This window comes from Pyxicephalus adspersus, chromosome 6 (genome assembly GCF_032062135.1).
Source record: "Pyxicephalus adspersus chromosome 6, UCB_Pads_2.0, whole genome shotgun sequence".
Classification (NCBI taxonomy): domain Eukaryota; kingdom Metazoa; phylum Chordata; class Amphibia; order Anura; family Pyxicephalidae; genus Pyxicephalus; species Pyxicephalus adspersus.
The window spans coordinates 41,161,581-41,167,834 of record NC_092863.1 but is presented as its reverse complement, the minus strand read 5'-3'; positions in this window follow the sequence as shown (position 1 = coordinate 41,167,834).

The following is a 6,254-nucleotide window of genomic DNA, read 5'->3' as shown; positions in this document are numbered from 1 at the left end:
TATATTATTTATTTATTTATATATATATATATATATATATATATATTTAACACGTGAACTACTGATAAATGTTTTTTTCTCCTTATAGAATTAGAAGAGTGTAAATAACAAGATAGCTTTTCACAGTTTTTACTAAAAGCTAACTATATCTCACCTTACAGTCAGTTACATGAATTTCCTACTCTTTATTCCATTATCATGCACTGCACACTGGGTTTATTTATCAAAGGAAAAAGCACAGTTTTGTCAGTTTTCCTAGAAAAACATCAGCTTAGATCAGCTTTGTGTGAAAAATGTAGTCAATGTGTTTTAATGTATCTAAAGACTTGTTTATATGTAAAATATCTAACATGTAATTATAGATGAAAATGAGCTGAAATTATTTTTCATCAATTGTAATAAAATACAGTTTTCACCTTTTAACATAATTTAGGCATCCTAAGGCTCCTTAAATCATCACTTCTCTTTCAGCCACTTCCTATCTTTATGCAGTAACTCCAGCACCTCATTGGTCAAAAAAAAAGAAATGGTAATGGTGGGCTATAGCTGTGTAATGTTTGTTGACATTCCATCTCCATCTACATCTCCATCTCCATGCAGGACAACCGAGGACCAAATTTATTCATTCTTCACCCTGTAAAAGAAAGTGCCTAAACAAGAACCTTTATGGTAAGATCATTAGATATCCATTTGATAAAATCTGCCTGTTTTAACTCCAAGTCCAGCCTCATTTTATTCTTCATTTTGCATATCAAGTGTTATTTGATAAGATAAAATCTATTTTCTGCACTGTATTTCTATTCCTGTGCAGCTTCTACAGAGCAGCTCCATCCAATGTATCTGCTTTGCTTTCAAGATTGAATGACTCCCATCACTGTCCCACCACTTTATCTCCTGGACATCAAGAATATGCCTCCTGTATTCACCTGGCCAATGTAAATTGCTTCATCAAGGTGTGGGAGTCCAGGGCAACTGGCATGCATACAATTAGCAAAATCATACCTCTCACCAAGCCCACAGACAAAAGGTAGCTCACTTTAGACCTTTAGTAGGTTAATTCATTTGAGAATATGTAGTCTGAGAGTAGCACATACATCATTACCGCACAGATATATGCACATTTCTACTGCCCCCACAGTTCAGTGCTGCAAGGTAGATTGCAAACTCATTCCTATTTTGCAAGTAAGCAGGGGCAAATGTAGAGTTTTAAAAACCAGAATGTGCATAGGAAATGTTGGGAATGTATGTATAGCTTTATTGAAAAAAAATTAATTTGGTTTCAAAAAAGTTTTTTTTATTTTTTGGTTTCAGTGATGAGATAAGTGTCCCTGGTCCCTGATATCAGCATCTCGATACTAGTGCTGCTATCATTGTTTCTGGTGTCACTGATAATTAGTGATGGTAGGTTAGTTTTGACTGAGGTTGATTCTGTCAGGAGTTTGTCCAGCTTTGGAGTTCAGAAATACTAAACAGGGAAAAATGCCTCACTTCAGATCATCCTTCTGTTCCACAGATGGTTGATGTCAGTGCAGCTCTCTATAAATGTTGGTCTACAGCTAGTAAGGGAGCAAGGGACCTTTTCCTGCTACTGCTAGTCAGGGACAGATTGTGTGACTGTTAAACTAGTGAAATCACAGGAATTATTTCCAGTTAAAAAGAGGCAATATTTTTCCATTGTCGATAATAAAATCCACATGTTTCCCATATTGTGACTGTTAACCATGTGAAATCATAGCAATTAGTTACACAGTTTCAGAGTTTTCCATTTTGACATAAAAATGTACCTGTTTCCTCAGCACAATTAGAGGTAAATGGATGATAAAACTGGATTCAGACTGTCCCTTGTTGTCCAAGGTTTCTTGTGTTGGCTAAGAAAACAAATTCTAGTGATTTTTCAGCAAAAACAATCTTTTAAATCTTTTTTAACCAAAAAAAAAATGAACTCCAACTTAGAATTTCCAAGCCTGCTCTTTCTCAAATAATATGATCAGATTCTATTAGACTAGTCTAAGTGTCCCCTGTGGCTGTGTATAAATGGGCCTGATTTATTAAAGCTCTCCAAGGCTGGAGAGGATACACTTTCATGAGTGAAGCTGGGTGATATAGCAAACCTGGAATGGATCTGGTCCAGGATTGAAAACATTTGTTAACAAATAGCAAATTAGTTTTAGGAAATCCATTCCAGGTTTTCAGCATCAGCTTCACTGCTGAAAGTGTATTCTCCCCAGCCTTGGGGAGCTTTAATAAATTAAGCCCAATAGATCTTGTGTTCTTGCTGTAATTATGGTAAAGCTTATATGAAATTTTAGTGACTTAGCCTAAAACAAATGCATCCTTAATCCACCAAATGAACCAAACCTCTACAATTAATTCAGCAAAATAAATAAATAAATAAATAGACACATGCAAAATAAATACATAAAATCAGTTAATAAAAGCTACTTGAAGGAAAATACTTCAATAATAATTCAATATATGCTCACATGATTTAGTATAAATGAATTTACTAAATCTGATTTACTATACCTGAAGCATAGTATATTATAATGGAAGGGAAATACCATAAAACAGAATGATGTGGTGGTCAATGTTTATTTATATCAAAAAACTTTGAAAAATGCTAATTAAAAACAGCATAATATGGATATTAGATATTAGATATTAGATATGATTACAGCCATAGCAGGCCATATGCCTTCCTACAAGCAATAGCTTTTTAAAAATACCTTTGGCTAAAATGGATGTATATATAAAGTCAGAATCTCTAAATAATTGCTGTGAAAGTGATTATTATTCTGTATGTTTGGTTTGACATTGGCAGACCTTTCCATCATCCTTAGCAGCCCATCTGACCTAGCAAACAGCTTTTTCACTGTCTGCAGGGACCAATCAACAGAGGTCAAAAGGCGTATTATTGCAGAAAATATTGTGTTCTGATAACAGTTTTTTATTTATAGCCTCCACATTTACATTCATACACACCAAGATGTTCTGTAACATGCACTGTTAACATGGGTGCTTGAAGAAGATAGGAACTGTTGAAATTGTTCATAAAAAAGACAAAGGGTTGGTTATCAATGTTGCCTGTGGTCTTCCTGCTGATATTTACCCCATTACTTGTTCCACATGGTGTCTCTGTGTGGAGGTGGAATCAGGAGTGTTTCTTCACAGCAGAATTGTCCCTCAGATGACCAATGGAGAGGCCCCAAAATCACAGATCCACATGATGAATAAAGCAGGAGTATGTTTGTCTGCTGATCCTCATGTAAAGCTTCAAAGAGATCAGTAAGCTAAAGAAATGGCATCACTAACTTCAACTTCAGATCTCTTGAGCCCAGGAGTCACAGGCACATTGTCTAAGGCTATGTACATACATCAGATGGTTTTCAGCCGATACGAGCTGCAGGGCTCGTCTCGTAGGAGAATCTGACATTTATACAGAAGCCGTCTGATGTCGTTCATGGATCTGTCCTGGTGGATCCATGATCTACAGAAGATGAGTGACCGCAAAGGGAAGGGAGTACAGCAGGTTCTGCTTACCTGTTCTCCCTATTCCCCTCTTCTTAGAGCAGAACGGCCCTGTACAGCAATCGTTCATTCATCTTTTGGTTATTTGTCATTGGAAACGAATGAAAGATGAGAAAATCTGTCTTGTGTGCGTAGCCTTAGATCTAACACTGTACATCAATGAGAATTACTGTAGGTTGTAGGCAAGGAAGTGGACTGCTATCTTTAGGAGAGTTTCCAGGCAGAAAGTAGATTTTTTAGAGTATCACTTATGCACAATATGTAATGCGCCTGGGCACACAAACCACAGCCAACTCCAAGAATCCTTTTATCAAGTTCTATTATCGTCATAAAACAAGACAAGGGTTATTTACAGATGATAAGTCCGATAAGCGTAGTACAGGAGGGTAAGGCAATGGCAAGTACCAAACAATCCGAGGTCAGGGCAGGCAGAGTTTAGGCAGAATCAGGTTTCAGACCACGTCGCTATGGTAATGACAAACTGGATTAACATACTGGAAACACACTGGATTTCCCTGCGGCTGCAGGGAATTCAAGCTAACTATGTCCCACCCCGCGGCGAGGCAGCCGAGTGCCACGCCCTCGGGGGGTACAAGCGGCAGTGCGCGCACCTCTTCCCACAGCACCCCTGGGACGTGCCCTACTTTGCACCTCCACGGGAGTGCTGAGAACAGGACTTTCAGTAATCACATCCATAGAGATGCTGGGGATGCCGGCTAGAATGGATCACTCCACCTGCAGAGAGAGACACGCTGCGAGCAGGGCAGCAGCCTCGCTGCCTGCTGAAGCGGCGTCTCCCTCTGCAGCTGGGATCCCCAGGGACGCCGCGGGCTCGCAGGACAGGTAAGTTCCTTACACAATAAAATGTGACTGTTGAAATCCCTGAAAGTGGTTTATGTTTCTGGAAATAGTAATATAATGATTTGTTAGATGCATTGATGCCCAAGAAAAAAATTGGGGTGCCACATGTTGATCAGATGATAAATAGACATTATATTCTGGTGGAATGTAAACGGATCTATTATCGTGAAAACATATTCAAAAATGCTTGAATGAAAGTTAAATTACCTCTAAAGTATTGACCTCCAACCTCTAGCCACATAGTGGTTTACTTCTCACTATACACAAGTAGGAATAATGGTTGGTAACAATGCAATGCAAACATCGTCACCACTCTCAGTTAGGGGAACCTCACCCACTCTCCTTAGCATCTTGGTCTGTTTAGACTCATTCAAGTTAGACTCATTCACTGTTTAGGAACATTCAAGTTTATCTTTCCCACAAAAGACAGAAAACTTAATATAACTAATATGCTATTTTGCATCAATATATACCTGCAAAGCAAGCTTTTGGTCCATTCCAAATAACTTAATTTTTTTCACTGAACCCTAAAAGATATATGTTTGCTGCCATTGCTATAGTTCTTAAACATTTCATGGTTGTCTGGCTCGCCCACTAATTATGAACAATATTCTAAAACAAACATGTAATCAAAGTCCTATTCTATCGCTATGGTTCCATGGCATACTAAATGTTAAATGCTATAGAATGTTCATGACATTAAAAAACCTAGCTTGGAACAAAAAATATGGGATGGCAGTGGTTGCTGCTAGGATTTTTTACCACACATCTATATTTTTAAAATTGGTGTAATGCAGTCCTTTCACTTCTTTATTTTATTGTATCATTAGATTTCAAGCATTGCTTTCAAGTACTTACCTTTATAAAAGTAATTTTGATGTTTACGTTTAAATAAACAACTTTTTTGAAGCATATGCTAAGTGTTATTATTAGCCCATTTGTGTTGACAAAACACAGCTACAAATACATTCAGCAAAGGACATAATTTTTATAACAGGCTGCACTTTCTAATGGGTAGTTTCGGATAAAAAGAGATAAAGAAGCAATTTGTTGGAAATCACTTAGATGCTACCGGTACATCCATTGACGTCAAAAGGAAAGCCATAAATTTTACACAACGTCCCTTGGGCTGCTGAGAGATTTGAAAAAAGGTTTAAAGGTGTTTTGAAATTTCCCCTTATCTATTTTCATGGCAAATCCCTGGTCAGTAAATTCATTTTTTTGAGTCAAAGATTTGTTCTTTAGGCAGGTATTGCTTATTGTTTAAAGTAAATAAGGGAGAAAAAAGTTTTCAAGTATTGATAGTTCGCTTCTCCCTAGAAGGTGATATCTTTGGTATTCCTGACTTAAAACAACATTATTGATTAATACAAAAAGTGTTCACATGCATAAGACTTGAAGGTAGAATAAAGCCATGTGTAAAATAATGCCTATGGAAAATGGATAGAGGTAGCTTATCTAATAATGAAAATGGGAAGCATCCCTTTTAGGCTAGTGCGTACAAGCAGGGTCCCATTTGCATGTGCTGCACTATGATTGTCTTATTGTCTATGCCCAAAAGCTTCTAATTGCCTTAGATTGCCATTCAAACACAAATTGCTTATAGCAGCCACCATATCTCTGTTGTCCATCCTTGCAGCCCCACTATTAGTGTAGCTGTCTCACTGTAGTCTTGAATTGATGTTGACAGTCATAAATGGGCATGTAAAGTTAGGGTAGGGCTATTGGTTAATGTGCATGTCATGTTTGAATAATATGGCCTTTACCAGAGTATTAAGTATGTAGGGATTCAAATCCTAGTCCCATACCATAAACTGATACCCAACAACCTTCACAAGTTCATCTGGTCATTGTTAAAGTGAAAC